The 22,732-nt window shown below is 46.6% G+C and overlaps 7 non-coding genes and 32 pseudogenes across 7 annotated transcripts; 23 read left to right on the top strand and 16 right to left on the bottom strand.

The window, feature by feature from the left end:
- The first annotated feature begins 39 nt into the window (after window positions 1-39).
- On the top strand, window positions 40-157 carry LOC148244367 (5S ribosomal RNA; annotated as a pseudogene).
- A 561-nt stretch (window positions 158-718) lies between these two features.
- Window positions 719-837, top strand: LOC148244366 (5S ribosomal RNA; annotated as a pseudogene).
- A 558-nt stretch (window positions 838-1,395) lies between these two features.
- Window positions 1,396-1,514, top strand: LOC148244365 (5S ribosomal RNA; annotated as a pseudogene).
- A 205-nt stretch (window positions 1,515-1,719) lies between these two features.
- LOC148244364 (5S ribosomal RNA) lies at window positions 1,720-1,838 on the top strand. Its single transcript, XR_015814741.1, has one exon. It is a non-coding gene; the product is annotated as a 5S ribosomal RNA (ribosomal RNA).
- A 393-nt stretch (window positions 1,839-2,231) lies between these two features.
- Window positions 2,232-2,350, top strand: LOC148244363 (5S ribosomal RNA; annotated as a pseudogene).
- A 559-nt stretch (window positions 2,351-2,909) lies between these two features.
- On the top strand, window positions 2,910-3,028 carry LOC148244362 (5S ribosomal RNA; annotated as a pseudogene).
- Window positions 3,029-3,574: 546 nt separating this feature from the next.
- Window positions 3,575-3,693, top strand: LOC148244361 (5S ribosomal RNA; annotated as a pseudogene).
- Window positions 3,694-3,902: 209 nt separating this feature from the next.
- On the top strand, window positions 3,903-4,021 carry LOC148244360 (5S ribosomal RNA; annotated as a pseudogene).
- A 562-nt stretch (window positions 4,022-4,583) lies between these two features.
- On the top strand, window positions 4,584-4,702 carry LOC148244359 (5S ribosomal RNA; annotated as a pseudogene).
- A 204-nt stretch (window positions 4,703-4,906) lies between these two features.
- On the top strand, window positions 4,907-5,025 carry LOC148244358 (5S ribosomal RNA). The gene has a single exon (XR_015815854.1). It is a non-coding gene; the product is annotated as a 5S ribosomal RNA (ribosomal RNA).
- Window positions 5,026-6,269: 1,244 nt separating this feature from the next.
- LOC148244357 (5S ribosomal RNA) lies at window positions 6,270-6,388 on the top strand (annotated as a pseudogene).
- A 561-nt stretch (window positions 6,389-6,949) lies between these two features.
- On the top strand, window positions 6,950-7,068 carry LOC148244356 (5S ribosomal RNA; annotated as a pseudogene).
- Window positions 7,069-7,627: 559 nt separating this feature from the next.
- Window positions 7,628-7,746, top strand: LOC148244355 (5S ribosomal RNA). The gene has a single exon (XR_015814773.1). It is a non-coding gene; the product is annotated as a 5S ribosomal RNA (ribosomal RNA).
- A 561-nt stretch (window positions 7,747-8,307) lies between these two features.
- Window positions 8,308-8,425, top strand: LOC148244354 (5S ribosomal RNA; annotated as a pseudogene).
- A 559-nt stretch (window positions 8,426-8,984) lies between these two features.
- LOC148244353 (5S ribosomal RNA) lies at window positions 8,985-9,103 on the top strand (annotated as a pseudogene).
- Window positions 9,104-9,299: 196 nt separating this feature from the next.
- Window positions 9,300-9,418, top strand: LOC148244352 (5S ribosomal RNA; annotated as a pseudogene).
- A 561-nt stretch (window positions 9,419-9,979) lies between these two features.
- Window positions 9,980-10,098, top strand: LOC148244351 (5S ribosomal RNA; annotated as a pseudogene).
- Window positions 10,099-10,333: 235 nt separating this feature from the next.
- Window positions 10,334-10,452, top strand: LOC148244350 (5S ribosomal RNA; annotated as a pseudogene).
- Window positions 10,453-10,657: 205 nt separating this feature from the next.
- Window positions 10,658-10,776, top strand: LOC148244349 (5S ribosomal RNA). The gene has a single exon (XR_015815777.1). It is a non-coding gene; the product is annotated as a 5S ribosomal RNA (ribosomal RNA).
- Window positions 10,777-11,664: 888 nt separating this feature from the next.
- On the top strand, window positions 11,665-11,783 carry LOC148244348 (5S ribosomal RNA; annotated as a pseudogene).
- Window positions 11,784-12,345: 562 nt separating this feature from the next.
- LOC148244347 (5S ribosomal RNA) lies at window positions 12,346-12,464 on the top strand. The gene has a single exon (XR_015814340.1). It is a non-coding gene; the product is annotated as a 5S ribosomal RNA (ribosomal RNA).
- A 559-nt stretch (window positions 12,465-13,023) lies between these two features.
- On the top strand, window positions 13,024-13,142 carry LOC148244346 (5S ribosomal RNA; annotated as a pseudogene).
- Window positions 13,143-13,338: 196 nt separating this feature from the next.
- Window positions 13,339-13,457, top strand: LOC148244345 (5S ribosomal RNA; annotated as a pseudogene).
- Window positions 13,458-14,111: 654 nt separating this feature from the next.
- Window positions 14,112-14,230, bottom strand: LOC148244344 (5S ribosomal RNA; annotated as a pseudogene).
- Window positions 14,231-14,790: 560 nt separating this feature from the next.
- LOC148244343 (5S ribosomal RNA) lies at window positions 14,791-14,909 on the bottom strand (annotated as a pseudogene).
- Window positions 14,910-15,471: 562 nt separating this feature from the next.
- LOC148244342 (5S ribosomal RNA) lies at window positions 15,472-15,590 on the bottom strand (annotated as a pseudogene).
- A 205-nt stretch (window positions 15,591-15,795) lies between these two features.
- LOC148244341 (5S ribosomal RNA) lies at window positions 15,796-15,914 on the bottom strand (annotated as a pseudogene).
- Window positions 15,915-16,119: 205 nt separating this feature from the next.
- Window positions 16,120-16,238, bottom strand: LOC148244340 (5S ribosomal RNA; annotated as a pseudogene).
- Window positions 16,239-16,443: 205 nt separating this feature from the next.
- LOC148244339 (5S ribosomal RNA) lies at window positions 16,444-16,562 on the bottom strand (annotated as a pseudogene).
- A 493-nt stretch (window positions 16,563-17,055) lies between these two features.
- On the bottom strand, window positions 17,056-17,174 carry LOC148244338 (5S ribosomal RNA; annotated as a pseudogene).
- A 209-nt stretch (window positions 17,175-17,383) lies between these two features.
- Window positions 17,384-17,502, bottom strand: LOC148244337 (5S ribosomal RNA; annotated as a pseudogene).
- Window positions 17,503-17,706: 204 nt separating this feature from the next.
- Window positions 17,707-17,825, bottom strand: LOC148244336 (5S ribosomal RNA). The gene has a single exon (XR_015814807.1). It is a non-coding gene; the product is annotated as a 5S ribosomal RNA (ribosomal RNA).
- Window positions 17,826-18,388: 563 nt separating this feature from the next.
- Window positions 18,389-18,507, bottom strand: LOC148244335 (5S ribosomal RNA; annotated as a pseudogene).
- A 203-nt stretch (window positions 18,508-18,710) lies between these two features.
- On the bottom strand, window positions 18,711-18,829 carry LOC148244334 (5S ribosomal RNA; annotated as a pseudogene).
- Window positions 18,830-19,390: 561 nt separating this feature from the next.
- On the bottom strand, window positions 19,391-19,509 carry LOC148244333 (5S ribosomal RNA; annotated as a pseudogene).
- A 205-nt stretch (window positions 19,510-19,714) lies between these two features.
- On the bottom strand, window positions 19,715-19,833 carry LOC148244332 (5S ribosomal RNA; annotated as a pseudogene).
- Window positions 19,834-20,396: 563 nt separating this feature from the next.
- On the bottom strand, window positions 20,397-20,515 carry LOC148244331 (5S ribosomal RNA; annotated as a pseudogene).
- Window positions 20,516-21,396: 881 nt separating this feature from the next.
- On the bottom strand, window positions 21,397-21,515 carry LOC148244330 (5S ribosomal RNA). The gene has a single exon (XR_015814686.1). It is a non-coding gene; the product is annotated as a 5S ribosomal RNA (ribosomal RNA).
- A 562-nt stretch (window positions 21,516-22,077) lies between these two features.
- Window positions 22,078-22,196, bottom strand: LOC148244329 (5S ribosomal RNA; annotated as a pseudogene).
- Between the last annotated feature and the right edge of the window lie 536 nt (window positions 22,197-22,732).

Here is a 22,732-nt window from a genome sequence, read left to right as displayed (position 1 = left end):
ATGAGAAGGAGTTTATGTATTTGCAGCGCGAAATTAAACAGGTGCGATCATACCAGCACTATGCTACGGATCCCATTAGAACTCCGCAATTAAGTGTGCTTGGGCGAGAGTAGTACTCGGATGGGTGACATCTTGGGAAGTCCTCGTGTCGCACTAATTTTTTTTTTCAGACGGGTCGTTCGACGTTACGCGCGACTGGAAGTAGGGTCCATTGGTTTATACGCAAATGTGAGTCAGGAAGCAGGGGTATTTTAATCGATATTAGAACGAGAAGGAGAGGTGCAGTGTGAACGCACAAGGAAACAATTGATGGGAGGGGGAGGGAAGGAGAATGAGTGTGTGTATTTTCAGCACGAAATGAAACAGGTGCGATCATACCAGCACGAATGCAACGGATTCTATCAGAACTCCGTAGGTAAGGGTGCTTGGGCGAGAGTAGTACTAGCATGGGTTACCTCCTGCGAAGTCCTTATATTTCACCCATTTTCTTGGGAGGTCCTCGTGTTGCACCCATCATTTTGCAGATGATTCTTTCGACGTTACGCGCGACTTGATTTGTGGTCTGCAGGTTTATTCTCAAATGTGAGTCACGGCGCCGTGGCATTTTACTTGATATTAGAATGAGTACGGGAGGTGCAGTGCGCACGCACAAGGAAACAAATGACGGGAGGGGGAAGAAAAGAGAAGGAGTTTATGTATTTGCAGTGCGGAATTAAACGGGTGCGATCATACTAGCACTAATGCACCGGATCCCTTCAGAACTCCGCAGTTAAGTGTGTTTGGGCGAGAGTAGTACTCGGATGGGTGACCTCTTGGGAAGTCCTCGTGTCGCACCAATTTTTTTCAGACGGGTTGTTCGATGTTACGCGCGACTGGAACTAGGGTCCGCTGGTTTGTACACAAATGTGAGTCAAGAAGCAGGGAAATTTTAATCGATATTAGAACGAGAAGGAGAGGTGCAGTGTGAACGCACAAGGAAATAATTGATGGGAGGGGGAGGGAAGGAGAAAAAGTGTATGTATTTGCAGCGCAGAATGAAACAGGTGCGATCATACCAGCACTAATGCAACCGATTCTATCAGAACTCCGTAGGTAAGGGTGCTTGGGCGAGAGTAGTAATAGCATGGGTTACCTCCTGCGAAGTCCTTATATTTCACCCATTTTCTTGTGAAGTCCTCGTGTTGCACCCATTTTTTTGTAGATAATTCTTTCGACGTTACGCGCGACTTGAACTATGGTCCTCAGGTTTATTCGCAAATGTGAGTCACGGCGCTGTAGCATTTTACTTGATATAAGAACGAAAACGGGAGGTGCAGCGCGCACGCACAAGGAAACAAATGACGGGAGGGGGAAGAAAAGAGAAGGAGTGTATGTATTTGCAGCGAGAAACTAAACAGGTGCGATCATACCAGCACTAAAGCCCCGGATCCCATCAGAACTCCGCAGTTAAGTGTGCTTGGGCGAGATTAGTACTCGGATGGTTGACCTTCTGGGAAGTCCTCGTGTCGCACAAATTTTTTTTCAGACTGGTCGTTCAACGTTACGCGCGTCTGGAACTAGGGTCCGCTGGTTTATACGCAAATGTGAGTCAAGAAGCAGGGGCATTTTAATCGATATTAGAACGAGAATGAGAGGTGAAGTGTGAACGCACAAGGAAACAAATGACGGGAGGGGGAAGAAAGGAGAAGGAGTGTATGTATTTGCAGCGCGAAATTAAAGAGGTGCGATCATAGCAGCACTAAAGCCCCGGATCCCATCAGAACTCCGCAGTTAAGTGTGCTTGGGCGAGAGTAGTACTCGGATGGGTGACCACCTGGGAAGCCCTCGTGTTGCACCTATTTTTTTTTTGGATGGGTTGTTCGACGTTACGCGCGAATGGAATTATAAACCGCTGGTTCATTTACAAAGGTGAGTCACGGTGCCGGAGCATATTACTTGATATTAGAACGAGAAAGAGAGATGCAGAGTGCACGCACAAGGAAACAAATGACGGGAGGGTGGATGGGAGGAGAAAGAGTGTATGTATTTGCAATGCAGAATGAAACATGAGAGATCATACCAGCACCGATTATGGCCCACAGATTTATTCGCAAATGTGAGTCACGGCGCCGTGGCATTTTACATGATATTTGAACGACAACGAGAGGTGCAGTGCGCACGCACAAGGAAACAAATGACGGGAGGGGGAAGAAAGGAGAAGGAGTTTATGTATTTGCAGCGCGGAATTAAACAGGTGCGATCATACCAGCACTAATGCACCGGATCCCATCAGAACTCCGCAGTTAAGTGCGCTTGGGCGAGAGTAGTACTCGGATGGGTGACCTATTGGGAAGTCCTCGTGTCGTACCAATTTTTTTTCAGACGGGTCGTTCGACATTACGCGCGATTGGAACTAGGGTCCGTTGGTTTATACGCAAATGTGAGTCAAGAAGTAGGGGCATTTTAATCGATATTAGAACGAGAAGGAGAGGTGCAGTGTGAACGCACAAGGAAATAATTGATGGGATGGGGAGGGAAGGAGAAGGAGTGTATGTATTTTAAGCACGAAATGAAACAGGTGCTATCATACCAGCACTAATGCAACGGATTCTATCAGAACTCCGTAGGTAAGGGTGCTTGGGCGGGAGTAGTACTAGCATGGGTTACCTCCTGCGAAGTCCTTATATTTCACCCATTTTCTTGTGAAGTCCTCGTGTTGCACCCATTTTTTTGCAGATGATTCTTTCGACGTTACGCGCGACTTGAATTATGGTCCTCAGGTTTATTCGCAAATGTGAGTCACGGCGCTGTAGCATTTTACTTGATATTAGAACGAGAACGGGAGGTGCAATGCGCACGCACAAGGAAATAAATGACGGGAGGGGGAAGAAAGGGGAATGAGTTTATGTATTTGTAGCGCAAAATTAAACAGCTGCGATCATACCAGCACTAATGCACCGGATCCCATCAGAACTCCGCATTTAAGTGTGCTTAGGCGAGAGTAGTACTCGGATGGGTGACCTCCTAGGAAGTCCTCGTGTCGCACTAACTTTTTTTTTCAGACGGGTCGTTCGACGTTACGCGCGACTGGAACTAGGGTCCACTGGTTTATACGCAAATGTGAGTCAAGAAGCAGGGGCATTTTAATTGATATTAGAACGAGAAAGAGAGATGCAGAGTGCACGCACAAGGAAACAAATGACGGGAGGGGGGATGGAGGGAGAAAAAGTGTATGTATTTGCTGAGCAGAATGAAACATGAGCAATCATACCAGCACCAATGCAACGGATTCTATCAGATCTCCGCAAGTTATGGGTGCTTGGGCGAGAGAAGCACTAGGATGGGTGACCTTTTGCGAAGTCCTTATATTTCACCCATTTTCTTAGGATGTCCTCGTGTTGCACCCATTTTTTTGCAGATGATTCTTTCGACGATACGCATGACTTAATATTCGCAAATGTGAGTCACGGCACCGTAGCATTTTACTTGATATTAGAACGAGCACGGGAGGTGCAGTGCGCACGCACAAGGAAATAAAAGACGAGAGGGGGAAGAAATGAGAAGGAGTTTATGTATTTGCAGCGCGGAATTAAATGGGTGCGATCATACCTGCACAAATGCAACGGATCCCATTATAACTCCGCAGTTAAGTGTGCTTTGGCGAAAGTAGTACAATGATGGGTTACCTCCTGGGAAGTTCTCGTGTTGCACCCATTTTCTTTTTTTCAGATCTGCCGTTCGACGTTACGCGCGACTTTAATTATGGTCCGCAGATTTATTCGCAAATGTGAGTCACAGCGCCGTGGCATTTTACTTGATATTTGAACGAGAATGAGAGGTGCAATGCGCACGCACAAGGAAACAAATGACGGGAGGGGGAAGAAAGGAGAAGGAGTTTATGTATTTCCAGCGCAAAATTAAATAGGTTCGATCATACTAGCACTAATGCACCAGATCCCATTAGAATTCTGCAGTTAAGTGTGCTTGGGCGAGAGTAGTATTCGAATGGGTGACCTCCTGGGAAGTCCTCTTGTCGCACTAATTTTTTTTTTCAGACAGGTCGTTCGACGTTACGCGCGACTGGAACTAGAGTCCACTGGTTCATACGCAAATGTGAGTCAAGAAACATGGGCATTTTAATCGATATTAGAACGAGAAAGAGAGATGTAGAGTGCACGCACAAGGAAACAAATGACGGGAGGGGGGATGGAGGGAGAAAAATGTATGTATTTGTAGCCCAGAATGAAACATGAGCAATCATACCAGCACCAATGCAACGGATTCTATCAGAACTCCGTAAGTTAAGGGTGCTTGGGCGAGAGTAGCACTTGGATGGGTGACCTCCTGCGAAGTCCTTATATTTCACCCATTTTCTTAGGAAGTCCTCGTGTTGCACCGATTTTTTTGCAAATGATTCTTTCGACGATACGCGCGACTTGAATTATGGTCCTCAGGTTTATTCGCAAATGTGAGTCACGGCACCGTAGCATTTTACTTGATATTAGAACGAACACGGAAGGTGCAGTGCGCACGCACAAGGAAACAAATGACGGGAAGGGGAAGAGAGGGGAAGGAATTTATGTATTTGCAGCGCGAAATTAAACCGGTGCGATCATACCACCACTAATGCACCGAATCCCATCAGAACTCTGCAGTTAAGCGTGCTTGGGCGAGAGTAGTACTCGGATGGGTGACCTCTTGGGAAGTCCTCGTGTCACAACAATTTTTTTCCAGACGGGTTGTTCGACGTTACGCGCGACTGGAACTAGGGTCCGCTGGTTTATACGCAAATGTGAGTCAAGAAGGAGGGGCATTTTAATCGATATTAGAAAGAGAATGAGAGGTGCAGTGTGAATGCACAAGGAAACAATTGACGGGAGGGGGAAGAAAGGAGAGGAGTGTATGTATTTGCAGCGTGAAATTAAACAGGTGCGATCATACCAGCACTAAAGCCCCGGATCCCATCAGAACTCCGCAGTTAAGTGTGCTTGGGCGAGAGTAGTACTCGAATGGGTGACCACTTGGGAAGCCCTCGTGTTGCACCTATTTTTTTTCGGATGGGTTGTTCGACGTTACGCGCGAATGGAATTATGAACCGCTGGTTCATTTGCAAAGGTGTGTCACGGTGCCGGGGCATATTACTTGATATTAGAACGAGAAAGAGAGATGTAGAGTGCACGCACAAGGAAACAAATGACGGGAGGGGGGATGGGAGGAGAAAGAGTGTATGTATTTGCAGTGCAGAATGAAACATGAGGGATCATACCAGCACTAATGCAACAGATTCTATCAGAACTCCGCAGTTAAGGGTGCTTGGGCGAGAAAAGTACTCGGATGGGTGACCTCCTGTGAAGTCCTTATATTTCACCCATTTTCTTGGGAGGTCGTCGTGTTGCACACATCTTTTTGCAGATGATTCTTTCGACGTTACGCGCGACTTGATTTATGGTCCGCAGGCTTTTTTGTAAATGTGAGTCACGGCGCCGTGGCATTTTACTTGATATTAGAACGAGTACGGGAGGTGCAGTGCGGACGCACAAGGAAACAAATGACGGGAGGAGGAAGAAAAGAGAAGGAGCGTATGTATTTGAAGCGCAAAATTAAACAAGTGGCATCATACCAGCACTAATGCACTGGATCCCATCAGAACTCCGCAGTTAAGTATGCTTTGGCGAAAGTAGTACAATGATGGGTTACCTCCTGGGATGTTCTCGTGTTGCACCCATTTTCTTTTCTTCAGATGTGCCGTTCGACATTACGCGCGACTTTAATTATGGTCCGCAGATTTATTCGCAAATGCAAGTCACGGCGACGTGGCATTTTACTTGATATTTGAACGAGAACGAGAGGTGCAGTGTAAATGCACAAGGAAACAAATGATGGGAGGGGGGATGGAGGGAGAAAAAGTGTATGTATTTGTAGCGCAGAATGAAACATGAGCAATCATACCAGCACCAATGCAACGGATTCTATCAGAATTCCGCAAGTTAAGGGTGCTTAGGCGAGAGTAGCACTAGGATGGGAGACCTCCTGCGAAGTCCTTATATTTCACCCATTTTCTTAGGAAGTCCTCGTGTTACACCCATTTTCTTGCAGATGATTCTTTCGACGATACGTGCGACTTGAATTATGGTCCTCAGGTTTATTCGCAAATGTGAGTCACGGCACCGTAGCATTTTACTTGATATTAGAACGAGCACAGGAGGTGTAGTGCGCACGCACAAGGAAACAATTGACGGGAGGGGGAAGAAAGGAGAAGGAGTTTATGTATTTGAAGCGCATAATTAAACTTATGCGATCATACTAGCACTAATGCAACGGATCCCATCAGAACTCCGCAGTTAAGTGTGCTTAGGCGAGAGTAGTACTCGGATGGGTGACCTCCTAGGAAGTCCTCGTGTCGCACCAATTTTTTTTCAGACGGGTTGTTCGACGTTACGCGCGACTGGAACTAGAGTCCGCTGGTTTATACGCAAATGTGAGTAAAAAAATAGGGGTATTTTAATCAATATTAGAACGAGAAGGAGAGATGCAGAGTGCACGCACAAGGAAACAAATGATGGGAGGGGGGATGGAGGGAGAAAAAGTGTATGTATTTGCAGCGCAGAATGAAACATGAGCAATCATACCAGCACCAATGCAACGGATTCTATCAGAACTCCGCAAGTTAAGGGTGCTTGGGCGAGAGTAGCACTAGGATGGGTGACCTCCTACGAAGTCCTTATATTTCACCCATTTTCTTAGGAAGTCCTCGTGTTACACCCATTTTTTTGCAGATGATTCTTTCGACGATACGCGCGACTTGAATTATGGTCCTCAGGTTTATTCGCAAATGTGAGTCACGGCACCGTAGCATTTTACTTGATATTAGAACGAGCACGGGAGGTGCAGTGCGCACGCACAAGGAAACAATTGACGGGAGGGGGAAGAAAGGAGAAGGAGTTTATGTATTTGAAGCGTGGAATTAAACTTATGCGATCATACTAGCACTAATGCACCGGATGCCATCAGAACTCCGCAGTTAAGTGTGCTTGGGCAAGAGTAGTACTCGGATGGGTGACCTCCTAGGAAGTCCTCGTGTCGCAACAATTTTTTTTCAGACGGGTTGTTCGACGTTACGCGCGACTGGAACTAGAGTCCGCTGGTTTATACGCAAATGTGAGTCAAAAAGTAGAGGCATTTTAATCGATATTAGAATGAGAAGGAGAGGTGCAGTGCTAACGCACAAGGAAACAATTGATGAGAGGGGAAGGGAAGGAGAAGGAGTGTATGTATTTTCAACACGAAATGAAACAGGTGCGATCATACTAGCACTAATGCAACGGATTCTATTAGAACTCCGTAGGTAAGGGTGCTTGGGCGAGAGTAGTACTAGCATGGGTTACCTCGTGCGAAGTCCTTATATTTCACCCATTTTCTTGTGAAGTTCTCGTGTCGCACCAATCTTTTTTCAGACGGGTCGTTCGACGTTACGCGCGTCTGGAACTAGGGTCCGCTGGTTTATACGCAAATGTGAGTCAAGAAGCAGGGGCATTGTAATCGATATTAGAACGAGAATGAGAGGTGAAGTGTGAACACACAAGGAAACAAATGACGGGAGGGGGAAGAAAGGAGAAGGAGTGTATGTATTTGCAGCGCGAAATTAAACAGGTGCGATCATACCAGCACTAAAGCTCCGGATCCTATCAGAACTCCGCAGTTAAGTGTGCTTGGGCGAGGGTAGTACTCGGATGGGTGACCACTTGGGAAGCCCTCGTGTTGCACCAATTTTTTTTCGGATGGGTTGTTCGACGTTACGCACGAATAGAATTATAAACCACTGGTTCATTTGCAAAGGTGAGTTATGGTGCCGGGGAATATTACTTGATATTAGAACGAGAAAGAGAGATGCAGAGTGCACGCACAAGGAAACAAATGACGGAAGGGGGGATGGGAGGAGAAAGAGTGTATGTATTTGCTGTGCAGAATGAAACATGAGGGATCATACCAGCACTAATGCAACGAATTCTATCAGAACTCCGCAGTTAAGGGTGCTTGGGCGAGAAAAGTACTCGGATGGGTGACCTCCTGCGAAGTCCTTATATTGCACGCATTTTCTTGGGAGGTCGTCGTATTGCACCTATCTTTTTGCAGATGATTCTTTCGACGTTACGCGCGACTTGATTTATGGTCCGCAGGTTTATTCGCAAATGTGAGTCACGGCACCGTGGCATTTTACTTGATATTAGAACGAGTACGGGAGGTGCAGAGCGAACGCACAAGGAAACAAACGACGGGAGAAGGAAGAAAAAAGAAGGAGTGTATGTATTTGAAGCGCAAAATTAAACAAGTGGCATCATACCAGCACTAATGCACTGGATCCCATCAGAACTCTGCAGTTAAGTCTGCTTGGGCGAGAGTAGTACTCGGATGGGTGACCTCTTGGGAAGTCCTCGTATCGCAACAATTTTTTTTCAGATGGGTGGTTCGATGTTACGCGCGACTGGAACTATGGTCCGCTGGTTTATACGCAAATGTGAGTCAAGAAGCAGGGACATTTTAATCGATATTAGAACGAGAAGGAGAGGTGCAGTGTGAACGCACAAGGAAACAATTGATGGGAGGGGGAGGGAAGGATAAAAATTGTTTGTATTTGCAGCGCAGAATGAAACAGGTGCAATCATACCAGCACTAATGCAACGGATTCTATCAGAACTCCGTAGGTAAGCGTGCTTGTGCGAGAGTAGTAATAGCATGGGTTACCTCCTGCGAAGTCCTTATATTTCACCCATTTTCTTGTGAAGTCCTTGTGTTGCACCCATTTTTTTGCAGATGATTCTTTCGACGTTACGCGCGACTTGAATTATGGTCCTCAGGTTTATTCGCAAATGTGAGTCACGGCGCTGTAGCATTTTACTTGATATTAGAACGAGAACGGGAGGTGCAGCCCGCACGCACAAGGAAACAAATGACGGGAGGGGAAAGAAAAGAGAAGGAGTGTATGAATTTGCTGCGCGAAACTAAACAGGTGCGATCATACCAGCACTAAAGCCCTGGATCCCATCAGAACTCCGCAGTTAAGTGTGCTTGGGCGAGATTAGTACTCGGATGGTTGACCTCCTGGGAAGTCCTCGTGTCGCACCAATTTTTTTTCAGACTGGTCGTTCGACGTTACGCGCGTCTGGAACTAGGGTTCGCTGGTTTATATGCAAATGTGAGTCAAGAAGCAGGGGCATTTTAATCGATATTAAAACGAGAATGAGAGGTGAAGTGTGAACGCACAAGGAAACAAATGACGGGAGGGGGAAGAAAGGAGGAGTGTATGTAGCGCGAAATTAAAGAGGTGCGATCATACCAGCACTAATGCCCCGGATCCCATCAGAACTCCGCAGTTAAGTGTGCTTGGGCGAGAGTAGTACTCGGATGGGTGACCACCTAGGAAGCCCTCGTGTTGCACCCATTTTTTTTTTCAGATGTGCCGTTCGACGTTACGCGCGACTTTAATTATGGTCCGCAGATTTATTCGCAAATGTGAGTCACGGCGCCGTGGGATTTTACTTGATATTTGAACGAGAACGAGAGGTGCACTGCGCACGCACTAGGAAAAAAATCACGGGAGGGGGAAGAAAGGAGAAGGAGTTTATGTATTTGCAGCGCGAAATAAAACAGGTGCGATCATACCAGCACTAATGCAACAGATTCTATCAGAACTCCGTAGGTAAGGGTGCTTGGGCGAGAGTAGTACTAGCATGGGTTACCTCCTGCGAAGTCCTTATATTTCATCCATTTTCTTGTGAAGTCCTCGTGTTGCACCCATTTTTTTGCAGATGATTCTTTCGACGTTACGCGCGACTTGAATTTTGGTCCTCAAGTTTATTCGCAAATGTGAGTCACGGCGCTGTACCATTTTACTTGATATTAAAACGAGAACGGGAGGTTCAGTGCGCACGCACAAGGAAACAAATTACGGGAGGGGGAAGAAAGGAGAAGCAGTTTATGTATTTGCAGAGAGAAATGAAACAGGTGCGATCATACCAGCACTAATGCAACGGATTCTATCAGAACTCCGTAGGTAAGGGTGCTTGGGCGAGAGTAGTACTAGCATGGGTTACCTCCTGAGAAGTCCTTATATTTCACCCATTTTCTTGTGAAGTCCTCGTGTTGCACCCATTTTTTTGCAGATGATTCTTTCGACGTTACGCGCGACTTGAATTATTGTCCTCAGGTTTATTCGCAAATGTGAGTCACGGCGCTGTAGCATTTTACTTGATATTAGAACGAGAACGGGAGGTGCAGTGCGCACGCACAAGGAAACAAATGACGGGAGGGGGAAGAAAGGGGAATGAGTTTATATATTTGCAGCGCGAAATTAAACAAGTGCGATCATACCAGCACTAATGCACCGGATCCCATCAGAACTCCGCAGTGAAGTGTGCTTGGGCGAGATTAGTACTCGGATGGGTGACCTCCTGGGAAGTCCTCGTGTCTCACCAATTTTTTTTCAGACGGGTCGTTCGACGTTACGCGCGTCTTGAACTAGGGTCCGGTGGTTTATACGCAAATGTGAGTCAAGAAGCAGGGGCATTTTAATCGATATTAGAACGAGAATGAGAGGTGAAGTTTGAACGCACAAGGAAACAAATGACAGGAGGGGGAAGAAATGAGAAGGAGTGTATGTATTTGCAGCGCGAAAGTAAACAGGTGCGATCATACCAGCACTAAAGCTCCGGATCCCATCAGAACTCCGCAGTTAAGTGTGCTTGGGCGAGGGTAGTACTCGGATGGGTGACCACTTGGGAAGCCCTCGTGTTGCACCTATTTTTTTTCGGATGGGTTGTTCGACGTTACGCGCGAATAGAATTATAAACCGCTGGTTCATTTGCAAAGGTGAGTCACGGTGCCAGGGCATATTACTTGATATTAGAACGAGAAAGAGAAATGCAGAGTTCATGCACAAGGAAACAAATGACGGGAGGGGGGATGGGAGGAGAAAGAGTGTATGTATTTGCAGTGCAGAATGAAACATGAGGGATCATACCAGCACTAATGCAACGGATTCTATCAGAACTCCGCAGTTAAGGGTGCTTGGGCGAGAAAAGTACTCGGATGGGTGACCTCTTGCGAAGTCCTTATATTTCACCCATTTTCTTGGGAGGTTCTCGTGTTGCACCCTTCTTTTTGCAGATGATTCTTTCGACGTTACGCGCGACTTGATTTATGGTCTGCAGGTTTATTCGCAAATGTGAGTCACGGCGCCGTGGCATTTTACTTGATATTAGAACGAGTACGGGAGGTGCAGTGCGCACGCACAAGGAAACAAATGACGGGAGAAGGAAGAAAAGAGAAGGAGTGTATGTATTTGAAGCGCAAAATTAAACAAGTGGCATCATACCAGATCTAATGCACTTGATCCAATCAGAACTCTGCAGTTAAGTGTGCTTTGGCGAAAGTAGTACAACGATGGGTTACCTCCTGGGAAGTTCTCGTGTTGCACCCATTTTCTTTTTTTCAGATGTGCCGTTCGACGTTACGCGCGACTTTAATTATGGTCCGCAGATTTATTCGCAAATGTGAGTCACGGTGCCGTGGCATTTTACTTGATATTTGAACGAAAACGAGAGGTGCAGTGCGCACGCACAAGGAAACAAATGACGGGAGAGGGAAGAAAGGAGAAGGAGTTTATGTATTTGCAGCGCCAAATTAAACAGGTGCGATCATACCAGCACTAATGCACCGTATCCCATCAGAACTCCGCAGTTAAGTGTGCTTGGGTGAGAGTAGTACTCGGATGGGTGACCTCCTGGGAAGTTCTCGTGTCGTATTAATTTTTTTTTGAGACGGGTCGTTCGACGTTACGCGCGATTAGAACTAGGGTCCACTGGTTTATACGCAAATGTGAGTCAAGAAGCAGGGACATTTTAATCGATATTAGAACGAGAAGGAGAGATGCAGAGTGCACGCACAGGGAAACAAATGACGGGAGGGGGGATGGAGGGAGAAAAAGTGTATGTATTTGCAGCGCAGAATGAAACATGAACAATCATACCAGCACGAATGCAACAGATTCTATCAGAAATCCGCAAGTTAAGGGTGCTTGGGCGAGAGTAGCACTAGGATGGGTGACCTCCTGCGAAGTCCTTATATTTCACCCATTTTCTTAGGAAGTCCTCGTGTTGCACCCATTTTTTTGCAGATGATTCTTTCGACGATACGCGCGACTTGAATTATGCTCCTCAGGTTTATTCGCAAATGTGAGTCACGTCACCATAGCATTTTACTTGATATTAGAACGAGCACGGGAGGTGCAATGCGCACGCACAAGGAAACAAATGACGGGAGGGGGAAGAAAGGAGAAGGAGTTTATGTATTTGCAGTGCGTAATTAAACGGGTGCGATCATACCAGCACTAATGCACCGGATCTCGTCAGAACTCCGCAGTTAAGTGTGCTTGGGCGAGAGTAGTACTCGGATGGGTGACCTCTTGGGAAGTCCTCGTGTCGCACCAATTTTTTTTCAGATGGGTCGTTCGGCGTTACGCGCGACTGGAACTAGGGTCCGCTGGTTTATACGCAAATGTGAGTCAAGAAGCAGGGGCATTTTAATCGATATTAGAACGAGAAGGAGAGGTGCAGTGTGAACGCACAAGGAAACAATTGATGGGAGGGGGAAGGAAGGATAAAAATTGTTTGTATTTACAGCGCAGAATGAAACAGGTGCGATCATACCAGCACTAATGCAACGGATTCTATCAGAACTCCGTAGGAAAGCGTGCTTGTGCAAGAGTAGTAATAGCATTGGTTACCTCCTGCGAAGTCATTATATTTCACCCATTTTCTTGTGAAGTCCTTTTGTTGCACCCATTTTTTTGCAGATGATTCTTTCGACGTTACGCGCGACTTGAATTATGGTCCTCAGGTTTATTCGCAAATGTGAGTCACGGCGCTGTAGCATTTTACTTGATATTAGAACGAGAACGGGAGGTGCAGCCCGCACGCACAAGGAAACAAATGACGGGAGGGGAAAGAAAAGAGAAGGAGTGTATGAATTTGCTGCGCGAAACTAAACAGGTGCGATCATACCAGCACTAAAGCCCTGGATCCCATCAGAACTCTGCAGTTAAGTGTGCTTGGGCGAGATTAGTACTCGGATGGTTGACCTCCTGGGAAGTCCTCGTGTCGCACCAATTTTTTTTCAGACTGGTCGTTCGACATTACGCGCGTCTGGAACTAGGGTCCGCTGGTTTATACGCAAATGTGAGTCAAGAAGTAGGGGCATTTTAATCGATATTAGATCGAGAATGAGAGGTGAAGTGTGAACGCATAAGGAAACAAATGACGGGAGGGGGAAGAAAGGAGGAGTGTATGTAGCGCGAAATTAAAGAGGTGCGATCATACCAGCACTAAAGCCCCGGATCCCATCAGAACTCCGCAGTTAAGTGTGCTTGGGCGAGAGTAGTACTCGGATGGGTGACCACCTAGGAAGCCCTCGTGTTCCACCAATTTTTTTTCGGGTGGGTTGTTCGACGTTACGCGCGATTGGAATTATAAACCGCTGGTTCATTTGCAAAGGTGAGTCACGGTGCCGGGGCATATTACTTGATATTAGAACGAGAAAGAGAGATGCAGAGTGCACGCACAAGGAAACAAATGACGGGAGGGGGGATGGGAGGAGAAAGAGTGTATGTATTTGCAGTGCACAATGAAACATGAGGGATCATCCCAGCACTAATGCAACGGATTCTATCAGAACTCCGCAGTTGAGGGTGCTTGGGCGAGAAAAGTACTCGGATGGGTGACCTTCTGCGAAGTCCTTATATTTCACCCATTTTCTTGGGAGGTCCTCGTGTTGCACCCATCTTTTTGCAGATGATTCTTTCGACGTTACGCGCGATTTGATTTATGGTCCGCAGGTTTATTCGCAAATGTGAGTCACGGCGCCATGGCATTTTACTTGATATTAGAACGAGTACGGGAGGTGCAGTGCGTACGCACAAAGAAACAAATGACGGGAGGAGGAAGAAAAGAGAGGGAGTGTATGTATTTGAAGCGCAAAATTAAACAAGTGGCATCATACCAGCACTAATGCACTGGATCCCATCATACCAGCATTAAAGTCGCGCGTAACGTCGAACGGCACATCTGAAAAAAAGAAAATGGGTGCAAGACGAGAAGTTCCCACGAGGTAACCCATCATTGTACTACTTTCGCCAAAGCACACTTAACTGCGGAGTTCTGATGGGATCTGGTGCATTTGTGCTTGTATGATCGCACTTGTTTAATTTCGCGCTGCAAATACATACACTCATTCCCCTTTCTTCCCCCTCCCGTCATTTGTTTCCTTGTGCGTGCGCACTGCACCTCCCGTTTTCGTTCTAATATCAAGTAAAATGCCATGGCGCCGTGACTCACATTTGCGAATAAACCTAAGGACCATAATTCAAGTCGCGCGTAACGTCGAAAGAATCGTCTACAAAAAAAATGGGTGCAACACGAGGACTTCAGAAGAAAATGGTTGAAATATAAGTACTTCGCAGGAGGTAACCCATGCTAGTACTACTCTCGCCCAAGCACCCTTACCTACGGAGTTCGGATAGAATCCGTTGCATTAGTGCTGGTAAGATCGTACCGGTTTCATTTCGTGCTGAAAATACATACACTCCTTCTCCTTCCCTCCCCCTCCCATCAATTGTTTCCTTGTGCGTTCACACTGCACCTCTCCTTCTCGTTCCAATATCGATTTAAATGCCCCTGCTTCTTGACTCACATTTGCGTATAAACCAGCGGACTCTAGTTCCAGTCGCGCGTAACGTCGAATGACCCGTCTGAAAAAAAATTGGTGCGACACGAAGACTTCCCAGGAGGTCACCAATCCGAGTACTACTCTCGCCAAAGCACACTTAACTGCGGAGTTCTGATGGGATCCGGTGCATTAATGCTGGTATGATCGCACCCGTTTAATTTTGCGCTGCAAATACATATACTCCTTCTCCTTTCTTCCCCCTCCCGTCATTTGTTTCCTTGTGCGTGCGCACTGCACCTCCCGTGCTCGTTCTAATATCAAGTAAAATGCTACGGTGCCGTGACTCACATTTGCGAATAAACCTGAGGACCATAATTCAAGTCGCGCGTATCGTCGAAAGAATCATCTGCAAAAAAATAGGTGCAACACGAGGACTTCTTAAGAAAATGGGTGAAATATAAGGACTTCGCAGGAGGTCACCCATCCTAGTGCTTCTCTCGCCCAAACACCCTTAACTTGCGGAGTTCTGATAGAATCTGTTCCATTAGTGCTGGTATGATTACTCATGTTTCATTCTGCGCTGCAAATACATACACTTTTTCTCCCTCCATCCCCCCTCCCGTCATTTGTTTCCTTGTGCGTGCACTCTGCATCTCTCCTTCTCGTTCTAATATCGATTAAAATGCCCATGCTTCTTGACTCACATTTGCGTATAAACCAGGGGACCCTAGTTCCAGTCGCGCGTAACGTCGAACGACCCGTCTGAAAAAAAAATTAATGCGACAGGAGGACTTCAAAGGAGGTCACCCATTCAAGTACTACTCTCGCCCAAGCACACTTAACTGCGGAGTTCTGATGGGATCCGGTGCATTAGTGATGGTATGATCGCACCTGTCTAATTTCGCGCTGCAAATACATAAACTCCTTCTCCTTTCTTCCCCCTCCCGTCATTTGTTTCCTTGTACGTGCACTCTGCATCTCTCTTTATCGTTCTAATATCCAGTAATATTCCCCAGCACCGTGACTCACCTTTGCAAATAAACCAGCGGTTTATAATTCCATTCGCGCGTAACATCGAACAACCCATCCGAAAAAAAATAGGTGCAACACGAGGGCTTCCCAGGTTGTCACCCATCCGAGTACTACTCTCGCCCAAGCACACTTACCTGCGGAGTTCTGATGGGATCCGGGGCTTTAGTGCTGCTATGATCGCACCTCTTTAATTTCGCGCTGCAAATACATACACTCCTTCTCCTTCCCTCCCCCTCCCATCAATTATTTCCTTGTGCGTTCACACTGCACCTCTCTTTCTCGTTCTAATATCGATTAAAATGCCCCTGCTTCTTGACTCACATTTGCGTATAAACCAGCGGACCCTAGTTCCAGTCCTGCGTAACGTCAAACGACCCGTCTGAAAAAAAATTGGTGTGACACGAGGACTTCCCAGGAGGTCACCCATCCGAGTACTACTCTCGCCCAAGCACACTTAACTGCAGAGTTCTGATGGGATCCGGTGCATTAGTATTGGTATGATCGCACCTGTTTCATTTTGTGCTGAAATTAGATACACTCCTTCTCCTTCCCTCCCCCTCCCATCAATTGTTTCCTTATGCGTTCATACTGCACCTCTCCTTCTCGTTCTAATATCGATTAAAATGCCCCTGCTTCTTGACTCACATTTGCGTATAAACCAGTGGACCCTAGTTCCAGTTGCGCGTAACGTCGAACAACCTCTCTGAAAAAAAATTAGTGCGACACGAGGACTTCCCAGGAGATCACCCATCCGAGTACTACTCTCGCCCAAGCACACTTAACTGCGGAGTTCTGATGGGATCCGGTGCATTAAAGCTGGTATGATCGCACCCGTCTAATTCCACGCTGCAAATACATAAACTCCTTCTCCATTCTTCCCCCTCCCGTCATTTGTTTCCTTATGCGTGCGCACTGCACCTCCCGTGCTCGTTCTAATGTCAAATAAAATGCTACGATGCCATGACTCACATTTGCGAATAAACCTGAGGACCATAATCCAAGTCGCGCGTATCGTCGAAAGAATCATCTGCAAAAAAATGGGTGCAATACGAGGACTTCCTAAGAAAATGGGTGAAATATAAGGACTTCGCAGGAAGTCACCCATCCTAGTGCTACTCTCGCCCAAGCACCTTTAACTTGCAGAGTTCTGATAGAATCCGTTGCATTGGTGCTGGTATGATTGCTCATGTTTCATTCTGCGCTGCAAATACATATACTTTTTCTCCCTCCATCCCCCCTCCCGTCATTTGTTTCCTTATGCGTGCACTCTGCATCTCTCTTTCTCGTTCTAATATCGATTAAAATGCCCCTGCTTCTTGACTCACATTAGTGCGACACGAGGACTTCCCAAGAGGTAACCCATCCGAGTACTACTCTCGCCCAAGCACACTTAACTGTGGAGTTCTGATGGGATCCGGTGCATTAGTGCTGGTATGATTGCACCTGTTTAATTTCGCACTGCAAATACATAAACTCCTTCTCCTTTCTTCCCCCTCCCGTCATTTGTTTCCTTGTGCGTGCGCACTGCACCTTTCGTTCCCGCTCAAATATCAAGTAAAATGTCACGGCGCCGTGACTCACATTTGTGAATAAATCTGCGGACCATAATTAAAGTCGAGCGTAACGTTGAATGGCACATCTGAAAAAAAGAAAATGGGTGCAACACGAGAACTTCCCAGGAGGTAACCCATCATTGTACTACTTTCGCCAAAGCACACTTAACTGCGGAGTTCTGATGGGATCCGGTGCATTTGTGCTGGTGTGACCGCACCTGTTTAATTTCGTGCTGAAAATACATACACTCCTTCTTCCCTTCCCCCCTCCCATCATTTGTTTCCTTGTGCGTTCACACTTCACCTCTCATTCTCGTTCTAATATCGATTAAAATGCCCCTGCTTCTTGACTCACATTTGCGTATAAACCAGCGGACCCTAGTTCCAGACGCGCGTAACGTCGAACGACCCGTCTGAAAAAAAATTGGTGCGACACGAAGACTTCCCAAGAGGTCACCCATCCGAGTACTAATCTCGCCCAAGCACACTTCACTGCGGAGTTCTGATGGGATCCGGTGCATTAGTGCTGGTATGATCGCACCTCTTTAATTTTGCACTGCAAATACATAAACTCATTCCCCTTTCTTCCCCCTCCCGTCATCTGTTTCCTTGTGCGTGCGCACTTCACCTCCCGTTCTCGTTCTAATATCAAGTAAAACGCTACAGCGCCGTGACTCACATTTGCGAATAAACTTAAGGACCATAATTCAAGTCGCGCGTAACGTCGAAAGAATCATCTGCAAAAAAATGGGTGCAACACGAGGACTTCACAAGAAAATGGGTGAAATATAAGGACTTCGCAGGAGGTAACCCATGCTAGTACTACTCTCGCCCAAGCACCCTTACCTACGGAGTTCTGATAGAATCCGTTGCATTAATGCTGGTATGATCGTACCTGTTTCATTTCGCGCTGCAAATACATACACTCCTTCTCCTTTCTTCCCCCTCCCGTCATTTGTTTCCTTGTGCGTGCGCACTGCACCTCTCGTTCTCGTTCAAATATCAAGTAAAATGCCACGGCGCCGTGGCTCACATTTGCGAATAAATCTGCGGACCGTAATTAAAGTCGCGCGTAACGTTGAGCGGCACATCTGAAAAAAAGAAAAAGGGTGCAACACGAGAACTTCCCAGGAGGTAACCCATCATTGTACTACTTTCGCCAAAGCACACTTAACTGCGGAGTTCTGATGGGATCCGGTGCATTTGTGCTGGTGTGACCGCACCTGTTTAATTTCGTGCTGAAAATACATACACTCCTTCTTCCCTCCCCCCTCCCATCATTTGTTTCCTTGTGCGTTCATACTACACCTCTCCTTCTCATTCTAATATCGATTAAAATGCCCCTGATTCTTGACTCACATTTGCGTATAAACCAGCAGACCCTAGTTCCAGTCGCGCGTAACGTCGAATGACAAGTCTGAAAAAAAATTGGTGCGACACGAGGACTTCCCAGGAGGTCACCCATCCGAGTACTATTCTCGCCCAAGCACACTTAACTGTTGAGTTCTGATGAGATCTAGTGCATTAGTACTGGTATGATCGCACCCGTTTAATTTCGCGCTGCAAATACATAAACTCCTCTCTTTTCTTCCCCATCCCGTCATTTGTTTCCTTGTGCGTGCGCACTGCACCTCCCGTGCTCGTTCTAATATCAAGTAAAATACTACGGTGCCGTGACTCACATTTGCGAATAAACCTGAGGACCATAATTCAAGTCGCGCGTATCGTCGAAAGAATCATCTACAAAAAAATGGGTGCAACACGAGGACTTCCTAAGAAAATGGGTGAAATATAAGGACTTCGCAGGAGGTCACCCATCCTAGTGCTACTCTCACCCAAGAACTCTTAACTTGCGGAGTTCTGATAGAACCCGTTGCATTGGTGCTGGTATGATAGCTCATGTTTCGTTCTGCGCTGCAAATACATATACTTTTTCTCCCTCCATCCCCCCTCCCTTCATTTGTTTCCTTGTGCGTGCACTCTGCATCTCTCTTTCTCATTCTAATATAAAGTAATATGCCCCGGCACCGTGACTCACCTTTGCAAATGAACCAGTGCTTTATAATTCCATTCGCGCGTAACTTCGAACAACCCATCCGAAAAAAAAATAGGTGCAACACGAGGGCTTCTCAAGTGCTGACCCATCCGAGTACTACTCTCGCCCAACCACACTTAACTGCGGAGTTCTGATGGGATCCGGAGCTTTAGTGCTGGTATGATCGCACCTGTTTAATTTCGTGCTGCAAATACATACACTCCTTCTCATTTCTTCCCCTTCCCGTCATTTGTTTCCTTGTGCGTTCACACTGCACCTCTCGTTCTCGTTCTAATATCGATTAAAATGCCCCTGCTTCTTGACTCACATTTGCATATAAACCACCGGACCCTAGTTCCAGACGCGGGTAACGTCGAACGACCCGTTTGAAAAAAAATTGGTGCGACACGAGGACTTCCCAGGAGATCACCCATCCGAGTACTAATCTCGCCCAAGCAGACTTCACTGCGGAGTTCTGACGGGATCCGGTGCATTAGTGCTGGTATGATCGCACCTGTTTAATTTTGCGCTGTAAATACATAAACTCATTCTCCTTTCTTCCCCCTCCCGTCATTTGTTTCCTTGTGCGTGCGCACTACACCTCCCGTTCTCGTTCTAATATCAAGTAAAATGCTACAGCGCCGTGACTCACATTTGCGAATAAACCTGAGAACCATAATTCAAGTCGCGTGTAACGTCGAAAGAATCATCTCCAAAAAAATGGGTGCAACACGAGGACTTCACAAGAAAATGGGTGAAATATAAGGACTTCGCAGGAGGTAACCCATGCTAGTACTACTCTCGCTCAAGCACCCTTACCTACGGAGTTCTGATAGAATCCGTTGCATTAGTGCAGATACGATCGCACCTGTTTCATTTCGTGCTGAAAATACATACATTCCTTCTCCTTTCTTCCCCCTCCCGTCATTTATTTCCTTGTGCGTGCGCACTGCACCTCTCGTTCTCGTTCAAATATCTAGTAAAATGCCACGGCGCCGTGACTCACATTTGCGAATAAATCTGTGGACCATAATTAAAGTCGCGCATAACGTCGAACGACACATCTGAAAAAAAGAAAATGGGTGCAACACGAGAACTTCCCAGGAGGTAACCCATCATTGTACTACTTTCGCCAAAGCACACTTAACTGCGGCGTTCTGATGGGATCCGGTGCATTTGTTCTGGTGTGACCGCACCTGTTTAATTTCGTGCTTAAAATACATACACTCCTTCTTCCCTCTCCCGCTCCCATCATTTGTTTCCTTATGCGTTCACACTGCACCTCTCCTTGTCGTTCTAATATCGATTCAAATACCCCTTATTCTTGACTCACATTTGCATATAAACCAGCGGACCATAGTTCAAGTCGCGCGTAACGTCGAACGACCCGTCTGAAAAAAAATTGGTGCAACACACGGACTTCCCAGGAGGTCACCCATCCGAGTACTACTCTCGCAAAAGCACACTTAACTGCGAATTCTGATGGGATCCAGTGCATTAGTGCTGGTATGATCGAACCCGTTTAATTTTACGCTGCAAATACATAAATTCCGTCTCCTTTCTTCCCCCTCTCGTCATTTGTTTCCTTGTGCGTGCGTACTGCACCTCCCGTGCTCGTTCTAATAATAAGTAAAATACTACGGTGCCGTGACTCACATTTGCGAATAGACCTGAGGACCATAATTCAAGTCGCGCGTAACATCGAAAAAATCATCTGCAAAAAAATGGGTGCAACACGAGAACTTCACAAGAAAATGGGTGAAATATAAGGACTTCGCAGGAGGTAACCCATGCTAGTACTACTCTCGCCCAAGCACCCTTACCTACGGAGTTCTGATAGAATCCGTTACATTAGTGCTGTTATGATCGCACCTGTTTCATTTCGCGCTGCAAATACATACACTCCTTCTCCTTCCCTCCCCCTCCCATCAATTGTTTCCTTGTGCGTTCACACTGCACCTCTCCTTCTCGTTCTAAGATCGATTAAAATGCCCCTGCTTCTTGATTCACATTTGCGTATAAACCAGCGGACCCTAGTTCAAGTCGCGCCTAACGTCTAACGACCCGTCTGAAAATAAATTTGTGCGACACAAGGACTTCCCAGGAGGTCACCCACCCGAGTACTACTCTCGCCCAAGCACACTTAACTGCGGAGTTCTGATGGGATCCGGTGCATTAGTGCTGGTATGATCGCACCCTTTTAATTCCGCGCTGCAAATACATAAACTCTTTCTCCTTTCTTCCCCCTCCCGTCATTTGTTTTCTTGTGCGTGCGCACTGCACCTCCCGTGCTCGTTCTAATATTAAGTAAAATGCTATGGTGCCGTGACTCACATTTGCGAATAAACCTGAGGACCATAGTTCCAGTCGCGCGTATCATCGAAAGAATCATCTGCAAAAAAATGGGTGCAACAAGAGGACTTCCTAAGAAAATTTGTGAAATATAAGGACTTCGAAGGAGGTCACCCATCCTAGAGCTACTCTCGCCCAAACACCCTTAACATGCAGAGTTCTGATAGAATCCGTTGCATTGGTGCTGCTATGATTGCTCATGTTTCATTCTGCGCTGCAAATACATACACTTTTTCTCCCTCCATCCCCCCTCCCGTCATTTGTTTCCTTTTGCGTGCACTCTGCATCTCTCCTTCTCGTTCTAATATCGATTAAAATGCCCCTGCTTCTTGACTCACATTTGCGTATAAACCAGTGGACCCTAGTTCCAGTCGTGCGTAACGTCGAACGAGCCGTCTGAAAAAAAAATTAGTGCGACACGAGGACTTCCCAGGAGGTCACCCATCCCAGTACTACTCTCGCCCAAGCACACTTAACTGCGGAGTTCTGACGTGATCCGATGCATTAGTGCTGGTATAATCGCACAGGTTTAATTTTGCGCTGCAAATACATAAACTCCTTCTCCTTTCTTCCCCCTGCCGTCATTTGTTTCCTTGTGCGTGCGCACTGCACCTACCGTGCTCGTTCTAATATCAAGTAAAATGCTACAGTGCCGTGACTCACAATTGCGAATAAACCTGATGACCACAGTTCCAGTCGCGCGTATCGTCGAAAGAATCATCGGCAAAAAAATGGGTGCAACACGAGGACTTCCTAAGAAAATGGGTGAAATATAAGGACTTCGCAGGAGGTCACCCATCCTAGTGCTACTCTCGCCCAAGCACCCTTAACTTGCGGAGTTCTGATAGAATCCGTTGCATTGGTGCTGGTATGATTGCTCATGTTTCGTTCTGCGCTACAAATACATACACTTTTTCTCCCTCCATCCCCCCTCCCGTCATTTGTTTCCTTTTGCGTGCACTCTGCATCTCTCCTTCTCGTTCTAATATCGATTAAAATGCCCCTGCTTCTTGACTCACATTTGCGTATAAACTAGCGGACCCTAGTTCCAGACGCGCGTAAC

This window comes from Carica papaya, chromosome 8 (genome assembly GCF_054855325.1).
Source record: "Carica papaya isolate Zhongbai chromosome 8, ASM5485532v1, whole genome shotgun sequence".
Classification (NCBI taxonomy): domain Eukaryota; kingdom Viridiplantae; phylum Streptophyta; class Magnoliopsida; order Brassicales; family Caricaceae; genus Carica; species Carica papaya.
This window is presented reverse-complemented; position numbering and strand designations above follow the sequence as displayed.